This window comes from Odocoileus virginianus, chromosome 23, assembly GCF_023699985.2.
Source record: "Odocoileus virginianus isolate 20LAN1187 ecotype Illinois chromosome 23, Ovbor_1.2, whole genome shotgun sequence".
Classification (NCBI taxonomy): Eukaryota; Metazoa; Chordata; class Mammalia; order Artiodactyla; family Cervidae; genus Odocoileus; species Odocoileus virginianus.
In genome coordinates this window covers 40,373,126-40,398,546 of record NC_069696.1, presented here as the reverse complement: position 1 = coordinate 40,398,546, position 25,421 = coordinate 40,373,126, and the positions used below count along the sequence as shown (strand labels likewise).

The following is a 25,421-nucleotide window of genomic DNA, read 5'->3' as shown; positions in this document are numbered from 1 at the left end:
AGCTGTGGGGAGGGACAGAGTCCTCCCCTTGGCACACAGCATCCTTCCCTCCCCTGGTCCTGCCTGGGCTTCTGAAAGCTAAGATGTGGGGCTAGCAGCACAGGTCCTTTCTACTCAACACTGGCCCTGCTCTAGACGGGCCTTCTCTTCGAGGTTCTCAAGAACCATGGTGACGGAGGATGTGGCAAAGGGCAAGACCATTCTGCCTGCTTTCCCTACCCTCCTCCTGACTCCTGGCCACCTCTGCCCCACGGCGTCTGGAGAGGGAAAAGGGAAGGCATGGATTTGGGAATCAGGAACCAGGTCTCCATCGGCTCTTCCTGCCCTCCTCCACTAAGCTGGGGCAGGAGAACAGAGTGGTTAGAACTGTGGGCTCTGGAGCCTGACTCACGTTCAATGCCTGCTGTGTCATTTGGGCACGTGGGGCTCCCAGGGAGGAGGACCCCAGCAGGGGGGCATCAGAGCTTTCTGGGTAAAGACGGGGGCGAGGGGGAAGGGGGTGAGGCTGATGAGTCCATTGGGAGCTGGTGCTGTATGAGGGGGCAGGAGCAGGTCTTCAAAGTTTGGGTGTTGAGGCCAGGGCATCTGATCTTGTCCTGTGGGCAGTGGGAGGCACTGCAAGGTCCTACACAGGGGAGAGGCTGGTCAGATTAGCATCTAAGTTCTACAAACTCTGCTGTGTAACACAGAACAAGTGTCTCCTCTCCTCTGTCAAGCGAGGCAGCTGGGCTTGTTGGTCCTAAGGTCCCGTCTAGTTTCTGTATCTGGTTAAGAGGCAGGGCCTGGGCATGGAGTCAGCAGGGTGCCAGTCCTCTCAGGAGGGGTCTCAGGGCTATGGGAAGACCCCCATCTCCAAAGCACTGCTAGTGCAAGCACCACAGGGCAGAGTTCTCCATCCGGGGCTAGGATGTCCGGACCTCACCTTGATCTCCTTTGTTTCCAGCCACACTCGTCTCTGTGGTCCTCTATCCATCCTACAGCCCCAGGATTCTTCTTGGGGAGGGACCAGCCTTTGCTGAGTCATTGACTGCATGGGACAGAAGGCCTGGTCATGTAACAAGGCAGAGGAGCTGGAAGGGAGGGGGCAAAGCCACGCTTCAGGAGACCAGTGGATCTGCTGTTGGAGGCGGAGGTGGAGGCGGGGGGTGGGGGGGAGCAGAGATAGAAGGAGACGAAAGAGAGGGAGGCAAGCAGGTGTTTTCAAAAAACTTTATGAAAACATTTATTTATTTATTACTCATTTTTTTTTGCATTTCAGAAATATTAGCCATTCTGTGGATATACTTAATTGAAAATAAGAGAAAAACCATGCCTATAACACAAAGGTAAAGAGCACTAATCAAGATGTATTCATTAGCATGGAGTAGTTAGATATTTACTGTATAGAAGGGTTTCAAACCCTTGAAAATATCCGAGGGACTTGACAATAGAGCCTGATTCTGTAAAAGAGTGGAAAGAAGTAGCATGTTTAGCTTTTCTATTGTATTAACACCCAAGCCCCTGTTAACCACTGTGAAATCCCAGGGCATTACATACTCTCCTCAACCTCCTTAGTTTCCAAACTTGACAATAGGTATCACATTATTGTTAGTGTTATTTCAGCAGGAATTGTTTCTCTGACTACTTACTGTGCATTCCACAGGTGTCTTGGAAAGATGCATTTAAAATTTTGTGTTACTTGACATTTTACTATGGAAATCATTAAACAGGATGATCAGCCCTCATGGACCCATCACCCAGCTCTGCCACTTTGCTTCATGTCTCCCCGCTCCATTTCCCCGCCCCCAGGAATTGCATTGTTTCTCCCATACATAGAAAGATGTTTGAGTGTGCAGAGACATCTCCCTGGACCGTTTAGTGTGGGTGGGTGGCAGGTCTGGAAGTAGCAGCCTAGTTTCAGATATAAGATGATGCTGTCTTGAACCCAGGAGGCAGGGTGAGAATGTGAACCCCTCGAAGACTCATTGAAATATTGGCACTCTTCCTCTAGGCGTGGAACTGAGAGTAGATGCAGGGTTGGGGCGTGGTCAGGGCTATTGCGTCAAGGCTACTGTATGACATTTAGCTCGTGACCTCCAGGATCCCAAACCCCTGGGCTGTCAGAGCTGGAAGACCCTTGACCACCACCCAGCATGTCCTCTCACTGGACAGAGGCAGAGGCTCAGGCCCAGGAGGGGAACTGTCCTGCTTGAGGCCTCGCGTTAAATCCGTCAGGACTCGGACTGAGAAGCCAGGGGCCTGGCTGTTTCCTGCTGCTTGTCCACACAGTGTTTATGCAGCCCCCGTTGCACACAGGGTGCTGTCAGGGGCCCTGTGCTTCCCAGGGCTTCAGTGGATGTTGCAGAAGGCAGGGACACTGTCACCCTGAGAAAGCTGGGGGGTTTCTCGTGCAGCATCCCCAGCTCCCTCTCCACCCGGGAGTGGCCTGGGGACCCCGAGACCTCCTCCTTGACCCCGGGCACCCATGGGAGCACTCGTCATCCAGCTGAGGATGCTCAGAGAGCATTTGCCCCGGTCCTGCAGATGACGGTTGACCAAGTCTTTGCTGCTCATGCAAACACACACCCTGTGCTGCTGTCTCCTTAAATTCTCTCTTCTCTCCTCTCTCCTCTTCTCTTTATCAACCCACATGCATCTCCCCACCCCTTCTCTCCTCACTTCCCTCCTTCTCCTCTCATAAATTCTCTCCCCTGGGACATTTTGCTGAGGGGTTGAATAAACAGGAAGAGAGAGAGGGAATAAATCATAGAGGAGTCTCCGGACAGGCTCTGGGAAGGTTTCTGACTCTGGAGACCATCACGAAAGAGCCTTGTGGTCTCTGTTTGGGAACCATAGCCTGGATCTGGAGGGATGAGGGGCTGGGACTGATGAGCAGTGGGGGACAGTGCCATTTGGGGTCAGCATCAGGCTAGTGAGCCACCCCACGACCCTCAACGTGAAGCGAGGAGAGAGGCCCTGCTTGCTGTTTTGCTGTGTGACCCTGGGAAAATCTCATCCCCTCTCTAAGCCTCAGTCTCCGCATCTTTGAAAAGAGGGTCTGGATTAGTTAGCTGGGAGGGGTCCTCTAGCCCTGATGCTGTAAGGTTCTGAGGTTGTATCTTCCATGTAACATGGGAGGCTCTGTTCGGCCGGGCCTCGCTGAGCAGCCCTGAAGGTGAAGATCATGTAGATTTCAGCTTCCCATTGCTCCCAGAGGGACTCAGGCAGAGCCCCCAGGTGCCCTGGGACATCCTTGAGGGGAATGAAGATAAGAGGACCTGGTCCCAGCTGGAGGCCCACAGCTCAGCGCTGGCTCTGGCTATACAACTTCCACCCCTGGCCTCCTTGGATTCTCCAGGTGAGCAGGGACACAGCCCAGAAGATGGGTATAAACATGTGGGCTTTTGGTTGGCGGAGCTGACAACATCACCCCTCATTTCCAGACAGGCTGGGGACTTTGGGAAAATAGCCATAAATATGTGAGTGTTGGAGGGAGAGGAATGGTGAGGAGATGGGAAGGAAGGAGAGAATAAAAGGGTAGTGAGGCCTGGAGGAGGCCTGGATCGTGGAGAGCCTGGTGTGTGCTCCAGCATCACTGTCTCAGCATCAGAGGCCGGGTGTACACAACGGTTTCTTATCTGTCTGCGATTTCATCTGTGCGTCCCTGGGGTGATGATGTGTCTGTGTGCGGCTATTGGGGGGCAGTTTGATGCCTTGAGGTGCATCTCCAAAGCTCTTTGCAACCATCAAAGCTCTGTGAACTCAGACAGAGCGCTGCCCTGTAAGTTAGGAGATCCACATTCCAGCCTGGGACCTGCCACAGTCTTGCTGGGCAGCCTTGGGCAAGCCCCTGCCCATCTGGAGCTTGAGAAGCCTCAGTGGCAAATAAGAATAGCAGCCAACTCTGATGGAGCATTTACTGTGTGGCAGGCCCTGCTCTGAGCACGTTACAGGTCAGAGCTGTCACATCTCTGTGTTACACATGGGGAAACAGACACACCCAGGAAGTGGAAGAATTGAGATTCAGCCCAGGCAGCCTGGCTGGAAGGGTGAGCTCTTAACCGTGCAGTGATCCTGCAAGGAGCGGGGGCTGGGGGAAGGAGGGCTGACCACACAAGGATGCGATTCAGACTCCTGGAGGTCCCAGAGCAAACCTGTGGGCCTCGCTCTCCCCTCGCTGAGAAGTGTGGCTCCCCTGGGCCAAGGTGACTGGCTGGAATGCAACTCCTCTCCCTTGGGTATCCGGCAGGCCTGCGTTGATCTCTCAGGGTTCTTGGTGTTCCAGGATGCTAAGACTTGGTGTCTGAAACATACAGTCCAGAGCAATAAATGTCACAGGAGGAAGGATGGGATCAGGCTGCAGAGGAAAGAAACCAAGACATTCCAGATCTCCCCCTCCTGCCCCGCCCCTGATTCACCCCAGAGCCATCAGATATGCTGTCCTTCGATCCCAGAGGCCACCAGCTGCTTACACGACTCTGGTTGGTGGTGGAACCTCTACTCCCCACAAAGCTGGAGGGTTGGTGATGCTGTGAAGGAGTGTCTTTGTTGCTTTTCAAGCTAGGGAGCACAATCTCTTTCTGTCCTCCTCTCCTCTGTCCCTGGACAGTCTGATTCAGCCAAAGGAGGGGAAGCAGGAGGAGTCAGGGACAGCCGGGGCTGGGAAGGAGAAGTCCAGCTTGGTGACAGTAGTGGGGAGGCAGAATCGCCTGGCTTTTCCATTTCTAGATACAGGCATGCTCATAAAAACTGAGCAAACCCAGGCCTTGTGCTGGTCCCTGGTGACCCGAGCTCTGCCTGTTGCCAGAGGCCAGGGGTGCAGACCGAAGGGAAGGGGTCGGCTGCTTTCCTAAGGCTAGTTGTCAGGCTGCTGACCCTTGGGAGGCAGCATGGTGCCGGGAAGGGCTTGCTGGGTGCTGACCGCCTTGGAGGAAGGGGCTGTCAGTCACGGTGCTGGGCAGTGAGCATAGAGAAGGGGCAGAAATGGTCCCAACTTGGGAGAACCTTGTGGTCTAGAGGTGGCAACAGCAAATTGGCAGAGGATTGAGACAAACAGACCAGGGCAGAGGTGGCCCAGGGGAGGTTGGAAGGATTTGGGAAACCCCCCCACCTGGCAACCTTAAAGCAGAAATGAGACTGAGCCACTTTCTGGCTTAAACTCTCACTAGGGTTAAAGTGTTTAGTTGCTCAGTCGTGTCCAACTGTTTGCGACCCCATGGACTGTAGCCCGCCAGTCTCCTCTGTTCATGGAAATTTCCAGGCAAGAATACTGGAGTGGGTAGCCATTTCCTTCTCCAGGGGATCTTCCTGACCCGGGGATCGAATCTGGGTCTCTCGCATTGCAGGCAGAGTCTTTACCGCTTGAGCCACCAGGGAAGCCCCCTAAACTCTCACTGGCGTCCCTTAAAATGGAACCCAAGCTCTTTCTCTCATCCTACAACCTGGGTCTACCCTCTCTCCACCGCCCAAACACACTGAGCTATTTTCCACCTCAGGTCAGTTACCATCAGGAAATCTCCCTGCCCTACACTGGGCCCTCATTCAGGGCTCTTATTAAGTGTCACCTCCTTGGAATGGCCTTCCTTGATGACTCAACCCAAAGGGGTTTCCCTGACATTGTCTATGTGAGCCCCATCCCTCAATGGATAAAACTCATTGCCATGTATAATTAGTTCAATCATCTATTTAATTATTTTTGCCTGTCTCCCACTATACTGTCACCAAAACAGGGGCCATGTGAGTGCTTGATAAATATTTGCTGATCATCAGCAAGATTGTATGTAGGAGGGATGATGGCTCCTCTGGCTTTGGAAGGTTGCATAGGAACTGGGGAGGTGAAGAAAAGACATGCTTAGCTGTGATCATAGAAAACCTAGCTATCAGTAACTTAAGCCACAGGACATCTATTGCTTACTTAGTGAGATGTCTGAATGTAGATTGTGCTAAGGTTGATTCTGCACCTTAATAGTGTTATCTTTCCACCTATCTTAGTCATTCAGGCTGCTACCAAAATCCCATAGCCTGGGCAGCTTATAACAACAATCCAGAGGCTGCAAGTCCAAGATCAGAGTACCAGCATGCTTGGGTTCTGAGTGGAAGTATGCTGACTTCTTATATCCTCACATGGCAGAAAGAGGGCATGAGGTCTCTTGGGTCCCTTTTGTAAGAGCACTAATTGCATTCATGGGAGCTCCATCCTCATGACCTAATTACCTCTCAAGGTCCTAACCTCCTAATTCCATCATATCAGGGGATTAGGATTTCAATATCTGAAGATTTGGGGAATATAAACATTCAGTCCATTGCACTGTCTTCCACTCTAGTACCCTCAGCATGTTGGTACTTGTCCTTAAGCTTGATCTCGAATGGCCACAAGATGACTGCCACAGCTCCAGGCATCACATCCTCATTCAACAGTGTCCAAAACAGGAACAGAGGGAAGGGATCAAAGCTGGCTTTCTCATCCATCAGAGAGGAGAAACTTTACCTTGAAGCATCCTCTTACTCAGCACATGCTTCAGGGATTCTTCTTTATATTATTATGACTCTGAATGGGACCACATGCCCACTCAAGACCAGTGAGTGGTAAAGGACAGAAACTGCTATGAGAGCCTTAAACCAAGTGAGATTCATCTAATCACCTCTAAGGTTGTGTGTGATTCAATCTGAGAAGGTTCTGTCAGTGGCGAGGAGGGCAGACAATAGCAGTAGCTGCTTCATTGTCTCTTGGGAACTTCCCAGTGCCCCATAGGAGGCAAGGGCTATCCTGGTCCCTAAAGCTTTAAATTATTTTTGTCATTTGGGAAAGCAAAGTTCAGAAATGTGTTCAACATCACATAGAAAACTAGTAGGAAATAGAACTTAGCCTCTATCTCTTATCCCAGAACCTAGGGTACCACCCAGGGTGCCTGTGTGACCCCTCTGAACACTGTTGCTTCTTTAATTGGCATCCTTCCCACTAAACTGTGAGCTTCCCAAGTGCAAGGACCTGGAGTCTGCCCACATTCTGCCCCTGGCCCATAGAACACAGTTTACTGAATGGATGAATAAGTGGCTCTTCTGTGTATAGAACAGAGGACATCCTTGACCACGGTGAAACAGTCCTGGCAGCAAGCACTTAGTGTGAAGGCTTTAGGCCCTTAGCTGGTACAGGATGATGGCATGATGATGAATTTTACTCATGGAAATCTGCCCTGTGGAAGAGCATAAGCAAAAATGGAAGGTACAGCCAGTCCTCACGGTGGGTAGAAGTTTCCAAGAAGAAGGCTTTCAATCAGACCTATTTGAAAATAAAATTGGCTGCCTCGTGAGGCAGTCAACTCTGTTTTTGGAGGTGATAAGCATCTCTTGCGCTGCATGCAATGCATAATAAGGTAGGACCAAAGACCACTTGAGGATTATGCTTCTGAGATACGTTGACTTAAGAGTATGTCACAGCAGCATCCACAGAATTCTCATAACAGGGCCCTACTTTGATTTTAACAGCGGAGGAAACTGAAAAACAGAAAAATGAGGTAACCTGCCAAGTCACACAGTTTGTGTGTGGTAGAGACAGGATGAGAATGCAGGCCTTTAAGTCTTCTGGCCCCTTCTCCTGCCTCCTTAGAGATCTGAGGCTCTGTGATCCTAAGGGTTCTGACTCTAGCATTGTAAGGGTGTATTTCTCTAAGAGTCTATGTCTCAGAGCCAGCCCGGTGATTCTAAGCACCTGTGATGCTGCCCTCTTTTTTGGGGATCCAGTGTGCTCCTGCTCTGTTATTAAACTTGATTTAGCTAAAAATGATTGGCTTGTTTTAATTTCTGTTACTTTGTATGGAAGAAAAAGCCCACCCCAAACCCCAGCAGATGCTGGCCCTGTCTCCCGGCCTGCAGGTCTCACCATCCATCCTGGAACTGCTGTCAGTGATCTGCCAGGTATCATAAGGATGCAGGGGAGCTGTCAGAATCCTTGGATTGGACCAGACTCCAGCCAGTGCTGCCCCAGGCCGGGGCTGGGGGGCTCCCTCATGGCCGCCCAGCCAGCTGGGGACTGCTGTGGGGTTGCTGCTCTGTGGATGAGAAAGGGGGTGGGAGGGAAGAGGCCCAGAGTAAGTGGGGGGAGTGTGGGGGGAACCAGAGATGGTAGGGGTGCTAGCAGGCAGCAGGTTCTTCCAAGGGTCCATTCCTGCAGTCCCCCACGGGAAGCCCAGAGACATGAAGCCACGGCAGGCTCTGGGTGATGAGCCTGCCTATTCACACACTTCCCCGCAGCAGACGGAGGAGAACAGGCTGATGGGGAGCCTTCCACATACCAGCCCCAGGCGAGGCCCTCTGCATCTATCGATTCCTTTAATCAGCCACCCTGTTTCTAGGGCAGCAGTGCCCCGCACATGGGCTCCATCCCTCCCACTCGCCTTCCAAGAGCATCAGTCTCTGGCTTCTTGCAGCTCCCATCTCTTCCCCTCTGTGGGATGGCTCCCAGGAGGCTCCCCTCCCCTCCCCTCCCCTCCTCCACATACACTTCCTCAGGGGGTTCGTGCATCCCCTGCTTGTAGCCCCATGTCTAAATGGATGCTCCCACATCCCCAGCCCCGGCCCGGCCCTCCTGGATCCAGGCCTGTGCCTGAAGCCTCATCCTGATGACTTCCCTGGGTGGTCATGAATGCACCTCCTACTCAACCGTGAACCTGAACTCAGGCGAGGTTTGCCTATCACCTCTGGACCCACATGTGCACCAGCCAGTCCATACCCTTGGCAGTCACAGGCTTCTCATCCTCCCCAGACTCTGTCAAGTGTTGAGATGAGAGTTTCATTAAAAGCATTACTAGGGACTTCCCTTGTGGTCCAGTGGCCAAGATTCTGTGCTCCCAATGCAGCGGGCTCTGGTTTGATCCCTCGTCAAGGAGCTAGATCCTGCATGCTACAACTAAAGATCCTGTATGATGCAAAGAAGATCTGCTGCAGCCAAATAAATACATATTCTTAGAAAACCATTACTGAACTCAGAGAAACATGGTGATATAATGATACTATTCTTTTTCTCCATTAATGAATACTTGAAGTGAAACTATCATCCATATAGTCCTTTAGAGAGAGTCCATAGACTCCTTTAAAATTGCAAAACATTTTAAAACTGGAAAATTTTGGAAACACTTCACTACACCAATCACAGTGTCATTCATTTACTATTTGTTGGCTCATGTGCCAGCATTTATCATTCACGTGCCAGCACTGGGGCTAGACATAAGTCAGTGAAAAAATGAGTGCAGTCCCTGCCCTCACAGAGCTTATATTCCAACGTGGAGACAGACAGTAACACTCCAGGTAGATACGTGTTAAGCTCCCACTAAGAACTATGTGCTGTTGTAAGTGCTTGACTGCTTAAGCCCATATAGCTCTCACAGCAGCGCCACAAGGAGGTCCTTTGACTGGCTTGTTGCACAGATAGAGAGACTAAAGCAGCACAGAGAGATGAAGGAACTTGGCCAAGGCCACACAGCTGATGTGAGGGGAAACTTCTTTGTAAACTCATTCAGTCTGATCCCCGAGTCCATGCTCTTGGCAACGGCTCTCTCAGGAGGCAAGCAATGATATAAATAGTGTGCAATCACAAACTGTGAGAAGTGCTGGGGAGCAAAGAGAGAGGCTCAACCTAGTCCCAGGTGCTGGGAAAGGCATCTCTGAAGAAGGGCTGCCTCCATGGAGACTGAGAAGTGAGCGGACATAAATCAGGCGAACAGTTGTGCAAAGTGCACCACGGGCAACGGAGAGTCTGTGCAAAGGCCCTGAGGCAGCCAAGTTCAGCACAGGGAGGACAGGTCAAGCTAGTGTAGCAAAAGTAAAATAAGGGCATATGTAGATGGTGGGAAGTGATGTGGGGTGCCGGAGGATGGGCACTGGGAGCCAGGAGATTTGGGGAAGATGAGGCTGGAGCCGGCAGGCATCAGAATTTAGATTTTATCCATCCTGCATGAGGAAGGGTTGAGGTCAGGTTCAGGTGACACCCATGTTCCCCCTGCCCCAGGGGGACACAGACAGCTGGTGGCACGGTGGGATTTAGGGGGCTTGTAGAGCCTCAGCTGCTCTAAACAGGCTCCATCAGTCACCCTGAAAGTCCACCACTGCTGAGTCTGTCCTTGGGCTGGTGAGAAGCAATCCCTGACGTCTGCTCTGGAAAGTCAGACATTCCTGGGAGGAATAAAGCCCGGAGCCTTTTGTCAAGTGCTACCTTGATGACCAGTGTCTCCATCGAGAAGGAGCCCCTGTGAGAGGACTTTGCCAGGACACAAGGTGATGGGGAGGGAGCTGATTGATGGACTGCTGTGTGGGGGACCCAGGCTGTGGCCCCGGGGTGGCTAAGCCCAGTGATGGTTCCAAATGGGAGCGATATTCCCCACATAGAAATAGGAGGGTCTGGGAAGGCTTCCCAGCAGAGGTGATATTTTAACTGGACCCCAGGCTCATCAGGTGAAAAGAGGGGAAGGCATTGCAGGTGGAAGGCCCAGGGTGGGGGACGGGAAGATGCACTGGGGTCATGGAGAGAAGGGCAGGGAGCTTCTGCAGTCCTCAGAGACCCTCACCCATGTATGGGTCTGGGGAGGTGGGCTTCTGAATCCAGATGACTGAAATCATCATCTTCGTTAAATAGATGGGGACATTTTAAAAAAGGGTTTGTATTTTATTATTATTATTATTGGCTGTGCTGGGTCTTCACTGTTGTGCATGGGCTTTCTCCAGCTGTGTGAGCGGGCTTCTCATTGCAGAGGCTTCTCGAGTTGTGAAGCATGGGCTCTTGGGCACATGAGCTTTAGGAGTTGTGTCTCATGGGCTTCATTGCCTCATGGCATGTGGAACCTCTCCTGGACCAGGGATCAAATCTATGTCTCCTGCATTAGCAGGTAGATTTTTTACCACTGGACCACCAGGGAAGTCCCAGATGGAGAAGGTGAGCTCAAAGTTTAACTGATTTTTCCCAAGGGCACTCAGAAGAGCTGGGATCCAAACTGTATGACTCCAAGATATATCACTTCCCATGTATAGAAAATACTCCTGAGAAGCTGGACAGGTATTGACAAGGCAGTGGGACACTGGAAGTTTCTAGTCCTGACAGCCACTCACTCTGCAGGTCTCTTCCCTTCTCTGGCCTCATGTCCCTCATTTGCAAACAGAACAGCCTTCTCTCCATTGCAAGCTGCTGTGAGAGGTCAAGGAGATGACAGAGGCCACAAGCCTTTGGGACGGAGACCCTGGCAGAGCCTGGGAGGGCTGGCTCCCGGGAGGGCAGAAGCTGCTAGACAAGGTGGGCTGAAGGAGGCTGGGAGGAGGGGCCTGAGATGGATGAGGCTATCCCTCCCCATCCTCCCCCTGCTGGGCCAGTGTAATCAGGGCTATCCATCACCCTCCCTGGGTCCATGGCAGCCTGCTCAGCAGCACAGCGACACCACTGCCAGCTCATCCATATTTCATCAGCCTGGAGAGAGAGGAGTGAGGGAGCAAGGGAGGGAAGGATGGAGCCAGAGGGAACCTGTCCACCAAGCACGCCCGCCTTCTCGCTCCAGCCAGCCCCTCAGGACTGGCTCCATCCACTGGCCCAGGCCACAGGCCAGGCGTCCTTACTGGAGTCACTCTGTGGTGTGGCTTGGGCAGATGAGACATCATAGAGACAAAACGATGGTGATGGTGATGATGATAATGATAGTGATGACAACGGTGTTGATTATGGCAATGGCGGTGATGATGATGACAATGGTGGTATGATAATAGTGATGGTGATGATGACGGTGCTGATAATGATGGTGATGCTGCTGCTGCTGATGATAATAGTGATGGTGAAGATTTGTTACCACATTGGAGCCCTTGCCTGGTGCCAGGCTCTGTGTAAACACTTTGTGTACCGCCTTTTCTCATCCTGTAAATTACCCCATGAGGAGGGCTCTGTCATGACCCTCAGGTATAGATGAGGAATTTGAGGCTCAGAGTAGTAAGTAGCCTGCCTGAGACTCAGCTAAAACATGGCCAAGCTGAGGTTCGACTCTCATTCACTAGGGCCCCAGCATCTCTGCTATAACCCCATCACTCTTCCCTGCATGGGTTCAGATTCAGTGGACTTGGGTTTGAATCCTGGGCCCACCACTCCCTGGCTGAGAAATCTTGGGCAATGTGTTCACCCTCTGTGTGCTAAGTCACTTCAGTCATGTCCAACTCTTTGCGACCCCATGGATTGGAGCCTGCCAGGCTCCTCTTTCCAAGTTGATTCTCCAGGCAAGAATACTGGAGTGGGTTGCCATTCCTTCCTCCAGGGGATCTTCCTGATCCGGGGATTGAACCCACCTCTCTTTATATCTACCTGCATTGGCAGGTGGGTTCTTTACCACTAATGGCACCTGGGAAGCCCTCTAAGCCTGTAAGATGCCTTGTGGAGCTGCTCAGAGCCTTTGGTAAATTACTGTGGCTCAGAGCTAGCTCCCCCTCCCCACACCCCAAACCCTTCAAATCTGCTCAAACGCCACTGCAAGGCCTGGCCTGACCACCTCTCTTTAAATTGCAACTGCCCCATTCCCCTTGCTCTGTGCTCCTTGTCCTACCTTCCATGTCCCATATCACATTTTCGTCTATTCATTTATTGCTTTCTCTGTGGTTGGCAGGGAAGCACCGGAAGGCAGGGGTCCCTGCTCAACGGTATTCCACGTGCTAGGACAGAGTTGGTGAAGGACAGGGAAGCCTAGCATGCTGCAGTCCGTGCAGTCTCAAAGAGTCAGACACGACTGGGCGCCTGAACAGCAGCAGGACAGCACCAGGATGGGCAGTTCACACGGGTTTTCTTAGGGAGTGAACGCATGACGGGTGTTCTCTTTCCCTTCCTCAGGGGCCTCTTAGAGGCTGGAGGACCCAGGGGATGAGATTTAGCTGGCAGGGTTGGGATGCGCTGGAGAGGCTGGGAGGGAAGCATTTGCAAAAGGGGAAGAAAACACACGAGGGGGACTTCCCTGGTGGTCTGCGGTTAAGAATCTGCCTTGCAACACAGGGAATGACAGATTCAATCACTGGTCGGGGAACTAAGATCCCACATGCTTCGGGGCAACTAGGCCAGCACGTCACAACTGTGGAAACTGCACGATAGATCCTGAGTGCTGAAACTGAGACCCGACACAGCCTAATAAATAAAAGAACTTATTTTTTAAAGAAGAGAAAATAGACTGGGTTCTGGGGTCAGGAGATGCAGTGAGGTATGGGGTTGGGATGGGCTTCTCCAGAGCAGGGCGTGGCCAGGTGTGTTTGCCATTTCAGATTTGTCTCCTAGCCACCCTCCCACCCCTCAGCTGCAGAGGTTCCATCAGCCTGGCCCAGAGCCCGCCCTTACCCTCATCTGCACCCCCAGTTCCCTCCTCTCCCAAAGGCCACCCAGACAGGCCCTTGCTGCCCCCACATCTCGACTTTTCTCTGGTTTCCTGCTCAGCCCTTCCCAGGGTCGGGCACCCCCATGCTCCTCAGTAACGGTGTTGATTTAATAAAAGGTCATTCCAACCCCGAGTCATAAATGTCAGAACTTCACGGACTCGGAGATTCCGATCCTCTGAGGAGGGAACGAGCTCAGAAAGGAGTGACCACTCGAGTCGAACAGCGAGGTCAGCCCAGTCCTGTATCCCAGACTCAGCGGATGAGGAGCCCCAGCGCACCACCCACGCCGTCCTCCGCACCTCCCCAGCTCTCGGCTTCCATAAATGAAGCCTGACTTTTAAGCTCCGGAGAGAGCCAGGCGCCCCCACCTAGCTCCCCTGCCCCTCGTCCTGCCCCAGAGCTCCCTGCCCAGCTGTGCCCCCTGTGCTGACCACTGCTCAGGGGCACACTCTGCCCCTGGGCCTATGCACACATGGTTCCTCTGCCCGGGATGCCACTCTGCTCCAGCCAATGGCCACCCCATTCCTAGGATGCAGCATGAGTCCCTACCTCCTTCAGGAGGCCTTCTGTGTCTGCCCTGTGGTTGATTCTGCCAGCTTTGACTCACAGGGTGCTATGTATTGGGGTGTGTGTGTTTTCAGATCTCCTCTGAATTTGAAGGGATGTGGAGGGGCTGTGGAAGGAGACAGGACAATATGTGGGCTTATAGCTTCCTGCTCCTCCAAAGTCCTATGATCTTGGATCAGTCACTTAACTCTTCCGAGCCTCATTTGTCCTTATCTACAAAATGAGGCAAGTGAAGGACCTCTTCCTCGGCCAACTCAGGAGTTGATATGAAAGGGCTGAAATATGCACAGGTGAGGCCCACCCTTGTTCTTGAGGGTCAGGAGCTGCAGTGAGCCCTAGTGGGCCTCCATCAGCAAACAAGCTTCTCTTGGTTGGGACCTATGTTCTTCCCCATCTCCCCCATGGGTCCCAGCCCTGGGCTGGATACTTGGGAGGATTCAGGATATACAGGAGAACTCATCTTAGGTACCAGGACCATCCCCGGAGCTGTCCGTACCCCCAGACTGCCTTCTCCTTGGGGACGGGGACAGAGTCTTTGGTTTTCTCTCCCCAGCACCCAGCACAGGGCCAGCTCCAAGCAGGTACTCTGCTCCTGATTCTAGAACTAAAGGTGGGAGCATGTGACTCTGGGAGCGTGCTCTAGCTCAGGACAAGCCCTCAGAGGTCATCTCATCAAGAAGCATCCCTGGGCGGGTGGGTAACTCAGGGCCAGAGAGGGGGCGCAGCAAGCTGAGCTCAGGTAGTGGCAGCTACTCTGGGGACAGAACGACCTTGGGTCCAGTTCTCCAACTTCCTGGCAGTGGGAACTTGGGAAAGCCATTTGTCTCTCTGAGCCTCATTTTCCCCATCTGTAAACTGAGGGTTGTCATGGGGATGAAGTAGGATTTTCTCTCTGAAAGTGCATATACAGCACCTCACCCATTCTAGGTCTCCAATAAAGTTTTGTTTCCTTGCCCCCCAGTCCTTCACAGTGGCAGATGGCAAATCTGGGGAAGGAGGGTTTGAGGTGGGTATAGAACCAGGTCACCCGTTCCCCGCTTCAGCTCCTTTCCACCCCTTTGATGAGAAGTAGCTGGTTGATCTCCCCTCTGAGTTGGCCTGGCCCAGGCAGCCAATGATTCTACCCCATGTGCCCTATCTACGACAAGGGGCTACTGAATCTCCCCAGGAGGTTCTAATCAATGCAGTGACAGGCAATTTCTGCCAAGATCCAGATCTGGTGTCCACACCTTCTCCATTACATGGACACCAGTACCACCTCTCAAGTGGCTTCCAGCCCAGAAACTCTGCTCACTGAAGATCAAGTCACCTCCCTCTCCACCTCCCAGAGAACGCGTTCCCCTCCTCCCTCCCTCCCAGACAGGCCCCACTCCCACACCAGGCACCTTGGGGAGAAGGAATAGACACATCCTAGCCACCACAGCTGGACCAGTGGATCTAGATGACGGTGCCCCAGGCATGGAAGACCCCCTAACATGCAAGCCCAAGTGGGGTAGAGGGAAGATTCTAGCAGCCAGAGAGTTCTGGATGTGAACCCCTGCTCTGCCCCTCACCAGTTGCCTGCCTCCAGGCCAGCCTCTCTGCCTTCCTTTGAATGAGGACCAGAATCCCTACTTTGCATATTTGTAGACGAAGTGCCCAGCACAGCAGCATCTTCACTCTTGGATACTCCTGCCCTGACTTTGTCAGCCCCATCTTCCTCAGAGGAAGCCTCATTCTCTGGTCTGATCCTTTCTCACTGCTGCTGGCCCTGCCTGTCTTGACCACCTCCACCTGCCCACCCCATCCTGTGTCCAAGCTCTCCAGGGTCGGACTCCCCTTAATGTAGCCCCCTAGCTTGGCACCCACCTCGGGGAGCTCAGATCAACTAATTTAACTCTTATAACTGTCTTATGAGGACAGGATCACCATCATCTCCATTTTGCAGATGAAAAGACTGAAGCTTAATGAATAGCTTGCTTAAGGTCACAAAATTAGTAAGAGATAGATCTGGGATTCAAATCCAAGCACACTGGTTACCACGCTCCCATACTCCCCAGCTTCCCACCACTGATCCATCCGTCTCTCTTATCACCTGCTTGTGCATCCTCTTTCCATCAAGTCATGGACCCATCCACCCATCTGCTTACCCAATTCTCAGCCATCCCTCCCTCCATCTGTGCTGCCCCAGCTGGCCATTCCCCCACCACCAGATTTTTTGCACTGACTACTGAGGCCACCATGCTGGCCAAGGTCCTGCTCTCATGCATATCAGATTCTGGTTGGAAAGACTAATCAGGCGATGACAAGTCATTGCAATGAGTGTGGTGAAGGGCCTCAGGTTCCGCAGGAGCACAGTGGGAGTGCCTGCCCCAGGCTGGTGTCCAGAGAAGGTAAGCCCTGGTCTGAGCCCCAAGGGGAAGGGTGCTGAGAGGGGAAGAGCATCCCTTTAAAGAGAAGTGTAAAGGCTTGGCCTCTCAAGAGAGTGTGGCACACACGGGCAGCTACACATAATCCCTTCTGATTGAAGGTAAGATTCTAGATGAGGTTGGGGGCGGGGGGTGGAGGGGAAGTTGAGGTCAGGTGCTACAGGAGTATGGAACTGGGCCATTGAGTGGTAGTGGTGATGGGAGCCAGTGAAGGGTTTCAGTGGGGCAATGATGCAGTGCAGGGCAACACTGGGTCCCAAAGCATTCTGGCAACTGCAGGGGAAAGAAGGTGAGGCCAGAGGCAGAGAGAGGGGAGCGGGCTGTTGTAGCGAGTCAGCTCCCAGTAGGAAGAACCCTGGACCAAGATGGTGCCCAGGAAAGGGAGAGCAGTGGGTGAGTTTGAGGCCTTTTCAGGACGCGGCCTCAGTGGACTGGATGTGGGGCAGGGGTGTCACCTCTCCAGAGATGACCTTCAGGCCTGCCTCAGGGGCCATCCTCTATGTCTTATATCCCCAAGCTTTTGCATAGGCTCCTTGGCCTCCTTGGAAGAACCTGACTTTGAAGGTCATGTGAAAAATGTTATCTTAGCCAGCAGGCTACAGAGAACCACTGCCTGCGTGGTCAGATGGGGGTGTTAGAAAGACTCTGGCCCCAGGGATGGTCAAGGTCAGGTAGGTGTAGGGGCGGGATGTGAGACTATGGGTACCAGATCCCAACAGAGCCATCCTGTCTTCAGAGCTTCCTTCCCTGATGCACTCACCTGTCCTAAGCCAGGTTTCTCTCTTATGATTAAACATCCCACTCTGAACTTTCACATAATTTTCAGTTTTATATTTATATGTCTCATTGATTCATGCATGTGTCTCACTCTAAACTATATGCTCCATGAATATGCAGACATTATCCTTGTGTTGTCATTATATCCACAGCAACTAGTGCTGTCTTTGCATATGTGTGTTAGTTGCTCAGTTGTGTCTGATTCTTTGTGACCTTGTGGACTGTAGCCCACCAGGCTCCTCTGTCCATGGAATTCTCCAGGCAAGAATACTGGAGCAGGGAGCCATTCCCTTCTTGGGATCATCCTGACCCAGGCAGATTCTTTACCGTCTGAGCCTTCAGAGAAGCCCTTGGCACATATCGCTAAGTCGCTTCAGTTGTGTCCAACTCTTTGTGACCCTATGGACCATAGCCTGCCAGATTTCTTTGTCTATGGGATTCTCCAGGCAAGAATACTGGAGTGGGTTACCATGCCCTCCTCCAAGGGATCTTCCCGACCCAGGGATTGAAGCCTTGTCTCTGGTATCTCCTTCATTGGCAGGCAGATTCTTTACCACTAGCACTACCTAGGAACAAACTAGGTGCTTAATAAATGATACAGCATATTAAAAAGCAGAGTCATCACTTTGCCAACAAAGGTTCGTATAGTCAAAGCCATGGTTTTTCCAGTAGTCATGTATAGATATGAGAGTAGGACCAGAAAGAAAGCTGAGTGCCGAAGAATTGATGCTTTCCAACTGTGGTGTTGGAGAAGACACTTGAGAGTCACTTGGACTGCAAGGAGATCCAACCAGTCCATCCTAAAGGAAATCAATCCTTTGATTGATTCCAATACTCATTGGAAGGACTGATCCTGAAGCTGAAGCTCTAACACTTTGGCCAACTCACTGGAAAAGACCCTAATGCTGGGAAAGATTGAGGGCAGGAAGAGAAGGGGGTGACTGAGACTGAGATGGTTGGATACCACCACAGACACAATGGACATGAGTTTGAGCAAACTCAGGGAGACAGTGAAGGCCAAGGAAGCCTGGCGTGCTATAGTCCATTAAGTTGCAAAGAGTTGGACACAACTTGGTGACTGAACAACAACAACAATAAATGATGAGTGAATAATGAGTGAGTGATCCTGGCTGGAGTTTGGGCAGTGCTTGGATCCCGGGGTACAAGGTTAACTGGGAAGAAGCTGCCAGCTGGTAGAACTTGGAGGCCAAGCTTAGACCAACTCCCAACTCGCCAACACCCACTTTGAGGAATATCTACAGAAAAATAATTTTTAGGAATTCTAAAATGTGAAAAGGGTTCAAAAAGACCATCAGGCCTCCCAGAAGAAAGCTGGCAGGGCTCAGGGGCTGCCCATTTTTCAGGATTACTCATCTGGTGCCAGCAGCCTTCTATTGGCAGAGGATGGAGCTGCAGCCCCGGCTGTTTTGTGCATAGGGCCTGGATCTGAACCAGGTACTAAATAAAGGCTGGAACAAAACGTGCCACATTTTCAATCCTGAATGTATCTCAGCGTCAACAATAAAATATACGTTTTTAATTTTTACTAAACTACAAAGTGAATGAGATTTGCTTTTTAATACCTGGTGTACCAGTTGAATCCAGAAGCCTGACGCGAGGGGGAAAGAGCTCCAGGGCTTATCTTGCCTCTCTGTGCCAGTTTCTGTACAGGCTGATTCTGTGGTCAGTCACTTTGCTCTGGGAGTCTCCGTTTTCTCATCAGTAAAATGAGGAAAGTGTCTTCTCCCCACTCAACTCACAGGCCTGCAGGCAATTTTGGAGGTTAAAATACACTGAAAACCAAAGGGCATTGGGTAAGTAGGAAGTGTCACTTAGGCAAATTAATTAGGTATTAATTAGGCAATACTTCAAAGGTATTTGAGGTACCTTTCAATAGCAAGGATACTGAAGCATCTGTCTCTCTTTCCAAGCTCTGTGGTACACGTGAACATGTTTTTGATCTGCTGGCCTCATTCTCTGCATCTCCCAATTCACAAAGAGAAACTGAGGGGCTCACTTCATCTTTCTCCCTTTGGCTACATTATTAGCCCCTAGCCAATGGGCTGGCTGCCTCCACATCAGACTCCTGTCCCCTGTCCAATCAGCTGCAGCTGATGGCTCACATGACGGGCTTTCTAACATGCTTATCAGTAGTCCTAGATAGGTGCTATTATTATGTCCATTTTATAGATACGGAGAGTGAGGCACAGGAGAGATAACCAACCAATGACACAGAGCTATTAAAATCCAGAATCAGGATACATTCCTTCCACTGTCTTGTTCATCTTTATCTCCAGGGCTTTGAGGAGTGCCTGGCCCGTAATAAGCACTCTGCCTGCATTTGCCAAGTGAGGGTTTAGGAATAATAACACTTATTTTACAGGTTTATTATGAAAATTAAGTAAGTTAATATTAGTGAAAGCATCTGGCCCTGGCCCTGGGATTGAACAGTGGTGAATAAATATTGGTTTAACTCACCCGTGGATTATTTACACATCCTCCCTTACAGCTTGGGGACCATTGCTCCAGGCAATCACAGGAAGAAGGCTAACCCTCAGGCAGGTGTTCTGCAGATGGTGAAGGCCTTAGAACCCAGTGACCTTTCTTTTCCTCGTTCCCTCTGTTCATCCTGAGCATCTGTGAAACCTATTTGCCAGGAGAGTTGGTGGTTGAGGTAAGCCCTTCTCTGACCATCCTCCCCAAGCCTGCCTCCCTCCTCTCCTACATGACCTTCCTGCCCCCATCAACACACACTCCAGCTGCAGGACTTGCTCTGGGCTTTTTCTCTCCTGCTACCCTGCTCCTGGGAGGCTTCCTGTCCAGCCTTCCAGAATATTCTTTTCCAGCCAGAAACCACCTCTCCGATTCGCTGTTCCCCTGCTTGTTGATCTACACCTCTCTCAAGATATTTTGCACTGGGGACACCACTGATTACCCCACAATGCTCATTCATGGTGGGATGGGCATGCGTGTCTGGGCGGGTCCACACTGGCCCTGTGACTTGGGCAGGTCACCACTCCTTCCCGAGTCCATGCTTCCTATGGATAAAAACAGAATTAAATAATCCCCACTTGGCAGAACTGTGAAGGTTAAATCAAGTGATTAAATTAGAATAAGTAAGGAATATTAGTTCCTTTCTACATATGGTGCTTGTGGTTGTTCAGTCGCAAAGCCGTGTCTGTCTCTTTCCAACCCCACGGACAGCGGCACAGCCGGCTCCCCTCTCCTTCACCGTCTCCCGAAGTTTGCTCAAATTCATGTCCACTGAGTTGCAGATGCCATCTAACCATCCCATCCCCGGGCGCCCTCTTCTCCTTCAGTCCTTTTCTGATCTGACCGTCTACAGACAACACGTACAGGAGCGTCGGGTCCAGTGCTTTTTAAGTTTCTTTTCCACCGAGCGGAACTGTGTTTCCCACAGAAAGTTAAGCAGAAGTTCAGTATCGAGGAACTGATGCGACGGGACGGCTCGTGTGGAGGCGGGGCCCAGAGCCCCGCCCACTTGGCTCCTCCCCCTGGCCTCCCACTCGCCCCAGGTCGCTAGGCGCCTCCTGTGAGCCCCCGGGACCCTCAGTGGTGTTTGGAAGCCTCTCAGGTGGTCTCCCCCCAAGAGAGTATCTCTGGACCGTTTGTGAGGCAGGATCAGGAAACTCAGAATAAGGGCGCTGAGAGGGGCGTGGGCGTCTGCTGTGGGGGGATGTTTCTTTTTTCTGGTTGGGAGAGTGTATATTCTCTTCACAGAGTTTGAGAAAAACAAGTGAAGAGGCTGCAGGGGTTTTTTTTTCCCACCCAAGTCAGGTCTAATGAGGTATATACTTTACATAAGGTAAAATTCGCTTTTTAAAGTGAACAGTTTAGTAAGTGTTAACAAATAGATACAATCATATAACCATCACAGTCAAGATACAGAACATCTCCATTCCCTTAAAAATTCCCTCATACTCCTGGCAGGTCAGTCCCTCTTCCTACCCCCAGCCCCTGGAAACCACTGATTTGATGAAAGATAATTCACCAGTTTTATTTCTGTTCCTATAGTTTTGCCTTTCCCAGAATGTCACATGCAACGAATCAGTGATTAGCTTTTTGTTGTTGGCTTCTTTCATTTCCCACACAGCGCTTGAGAGTCATCCATGTGGTCACATGTATCCATATTTGTTCCTGTTGATCGCTGAGTACTATTCCATTGTGTGAATGACCACAGTTTATTTATGGCTGATGGATATTTGGGTTGTTTCCATCTTTTGGTTGTTATGATTGAAACTGCTATGGATATTCCTATAAAATTCTGTGTGAACACATAGTGTCATTCCCCTTGCATAAATATTTAAGAGTGTGATTGTTGGGTCAGATAGTAAGTTTATATTTAAATTCATAACAAACTGCCACACTGGAATTAATTTTTGGTGAGTGAACTGTGTTCCTTTGTCTGTGACCATGTGACTCACAGTTTTATAAGGGTTGCTTTGTACTTTTGGTGAGTGAATTTACAGCTTTCTATGTTGTCTCTCCCAAGGACATTTGCATTTTAACCAGAAACACCTGTTCCATTCAAGAATCACTCCCCCATCACATAAGTCAAAGGATTAGCTTCTTCCTTCATGAGGAAATGTTTCCCCTGAGCTAGCAGGTAGGAGAAGGTGATCCTAGGCAAGGAGAGATGGGGATGCCATGTGGGGTACCAGTGAACCATGTGTTAGTCTGGAACTGCAGGTAGATGGATCCCTGGATCCCCTAAGTACTCTGACACCTAGAATTCTGCAAGGGAGCGTGACCAGTGTGGGAGAAGTTCTGGAAAGAAGGGGGCTGCTGGAGGGGTTCTTCCCTCCTAACACCATTCCTTGCTTTTTTTGCTCAAGCCCCTCTCAGATCCCATGTCTGCTACCAGGTGCAAAACAACCACATTTTAGGCAAAGGCGTGACAGAGGGGAGCTCTCCGGGGGGCCATCTCTCCTGTCTCAGGTTCTCTTCTCCCATGCAAACAGTGGCAGAAGCAGAGCAGAAAAGGCCTGAAAAGAGAATTCAGTTTTATTTATGCATATCTTTGACTTTGTCCGTCCACTTCTCTCTGACTAACATTGAATGTGCACTTACTATGTGCCTGGTACTGCATAAATACTTCAGTTAGTGTTAGTTACCCAGTCGTGTCCTACTCTTTGTGAAACCATGGACTATAGCCCATCAAGCTCCTCTGTCCATGGAATTCTCCAGGCAAGAATACTGGAGTGGGTTGCCATTCCCTTCTCCACAGGATCTTCACCACCCAGGGATTGAACCTGGGTCTCCTGCATCACAGGCAGATTCTTTACCAGCTGAGCCACCAGGGAAATCTGTGTAAGCACTTTCCATGCAGTAATTTTTTCAATCAACATGAAAATCTATGAGGCAAATTCAATTATCAGCTCCATTTTACAGGACAAGAAGCTGGAGTTCAGAAGGGTGAAGCAAATCCGCTAAGAGTTATCAACACTGACACTGCATGCCTCCATGCCTCTGCACATACAGTTCAATAAGGACTTGCTCAAATGAGTGATTAACGAATGACAGGATGGAAAACAAAATGAACTCCTATTTTAGAAGTGGAAAAGCTGAGGCCCCGCTAGAGAGGAGCACTTGACGAGGTCATTCAGTGAGGCAGAGTGGGAAGTTGGAGGGCAAGGCCTGAGGGTGGGACTGGGTTTCCCTGATGCCTCCATCCCCCAGACTCCCAACCATGTTCAACTTGAGTCAGGCACCCCTGAGTCAGCCAGGCTCATCCCAGGCCTCACAGTCTGATGCTTTCTTCCTCCACGAAACTCTCCTTAACACTCTCCCCGGAGCTTTGCAAAGCTTGCTCCTGGGCACCTCTTCCCAGAAAATCAGAAGGCAGCTTCTAAATCTTTCTACTCCTGCTCTCACACCCTTGAGCACCAGCCTGCCGCAGTGGCATAGCCCATGAATCAAGCCACCTCTTCAGTTTTTCAGTTCTTCAAATTATTCTTGCTCTCTCTTCTCTGTGCAATGCAGGGAGTTCCCTCCTTGGATTTATTCTCCCGAAGAAGCTTTGTGTTCAGTACAAATGTCTCTTAGCAACATCTTGTAACTCATCTTCTCATAGAAGGTATTTTGCTAATGATCAAAGGTCTATTTTTATAGACTTTTTTTTCTTCTCAGGATTGCAAGAAAATTTCTGCCTCATATAGGTACAGAGTGTTTTCTTCAAATGAGCCTCATGAGAACCACAGGTAGTGGGATGACTTCTCCCCATTGCACAGATGAGGGGCTGCAGAGAGAACTCTGGCTGTTTGGCCACTGCGGTATGTCCAGACCCAGCTGTTGTTCAGTTGCTAATTCGTGTCCGACTCTTTGTGACCCCAAGGACTGCAGCGCTCCAGGCTTCCCTGTCTTTCACTATCTCCAAGAATTTGCTCAAATTCATGCCCATTGAGTTGGTAATGCTTTCTAACCATCTCATCTGTCATTCCCTTCTCCTGCCTTCATGTCTCCCAACATCAGGCTCTTTTCCAATGAGTCGGCTCTTTGCATCAAGTGGCCAAAGTATTGGAGCTTCAGCATCAGTCCTTCCAATGAATATTCAGGGTTGATTTCCTTTAGGATTGATAGGTTTGATCTCCTTGCTGTCCAAGGGACTGTCACCCTAGAGGTGAATCCTGATTGGTCTAAACCAAGCCTGATAATGTCATTTCCCTTTGCCAGTGATTGGTGTAGGACCTAGTTCTGGTCAATGAAGTGTAAGGAACATTTCCCTTCCTGCATAGGAGAGGGGCTTCCCAGGTGGTTCAGTGGTAAAGAATCTGTCTGCCAGTGCAGGAGACTTGAATTTGATCCCTGGGTTGGGAAAATCCCCTGGCAGAGGAATGGCAACCCACTGCAGTATTCTTGCCTGAAAAATCCCATGGACAGAGGAGCCTGGCGGGCTATCGTCCATGGGGTCACAAAGAGTTGGACTTGACTGAGCTCATAGAGAGAGAGCTACCCAAGGAGAAGGCAGAGAAGGAAACTTTTTTTTTTTTTTAAGGTAACTCCTTTTAACTTTGGATACTATTTATAAGGACTTGATATCCAGAGCTGTGGCAACCATTTTGTGATATGAGGCAATACACTTGAGGGTGAAGAGTCAAACTCCCCAGAATGGTAGAGTGGGGAACTTGGATCCTTCTTGACATGGCTGAGCCAGCGGTCTCAGCCTGAGGCTACCTCCCTCCATAGTCTCATTGAGTCAACACTAATGTCCTTACGGTTGAGCTGCCATTGATCTGGTTTTCTGTAACCTGAAGCTGAAAGCATTCTTTATTGATAACAGTGAGGATTCTCTCATTGAGCCCCCTGACATGCCTAGGCTGCCTTAAGATGTGCCACAGGACCTTCAGACAGAGGTCCTGGGTGCAGGTGGGGCCTCAGGAAGACTGGGGAGTGGGGGTGGGGAAGTGAGGAGGCCGAGTGCAGGCTTTAAGCCCCACTGCACCATAATCATCCGAATGGTCCAGGACCAAGTCACTTCCCCTCTAGCTCTTCTGTTTCCTCCCTGGTAGATGCAGGGTTCAGCTCCATCAGGGGCCTCTCCTAACAATGACTCACAAGCTTCGAGACTTACAAGCTCCCAGACCACAGGGACTGCCTGAGCTTTTACTGATGACAGTGACAAGTGGAGAGGCTCCAAGCTCAGCTCACTGGCGAGTACTTGGAGGTGACTCAGTGAAGAATCAGAAGGCCCCAGAGTCTTTATTTATTTCTCTTCCCCATTTGTCAGAAATCCTTCATTGTGCCCCAGTTGCAGGGTGTATTTTTAGTGGAAATAAACTTGAACAGCTCAAGATGACACGATTCCTTCAGGAGTTTCAGCATCACCTGCTGGAGAGAAAGGCAGGTGGAGTTGGTGAGAGCTCCTGACCCACTGGTTCAGGCTTCTGGACTCACCAGAGAAATAATTTAATCTGCCAGAAAAACAAAACAAATATCTCCCACGGCTGCAAGCCTGGGGTGAGGTGAGTGCCTTCAATCTGGGATCCGGGATCAATGCTTTCAAGACAGTTGGCATCAGGGCTTCCCTGATGGCTGGGTGGATAAGAATCCACCCACCAATGCAGGAGACAAGGGTTTGATCCCTGGTCTGGGAAGACCCCACATGCTGAGGAGAAGCAAAGCCCATGGGCCACAATGACTGAGCCTGTGCTCTAGAGCCGGTGGGCCACAACTACAGAAGCCTGCATGCCCTAGAGCCTCTGCTGCACGGTGAGAGAAGTCATTAGAGTTAGAAGCCCTTGCAGCCCAACTAAAGAGTAGCTGGTGCAGCAAGGAAGATCCTGTATAGCAACA

General features: G+C 50.8%; 1 long non-coding RNA gene across 1 annotated transcript; it reads right to left on the bottom strand.

Moving 5' to 3' along the window:
• Positions 1-3,881: 3,881 nt before the first annotated feature.
• LOC110131368 (uncharacterized) lies at positions 3,882-20,007 on the bottom strand. Its single transcript, XR_002312161.2, has 3 exons — positions 19,587-20,007; positions 18,692-18,872; positions 3,882-4,282 (listed from the first exon to the last, which is right to left on the bottom strand). It is a non-coding gene; the product is annotated as an uncharacterized lncRNA (long non-coding RNA).
• Positions 20,008-25,421: the final 5,414 nt, after the last annotated feature.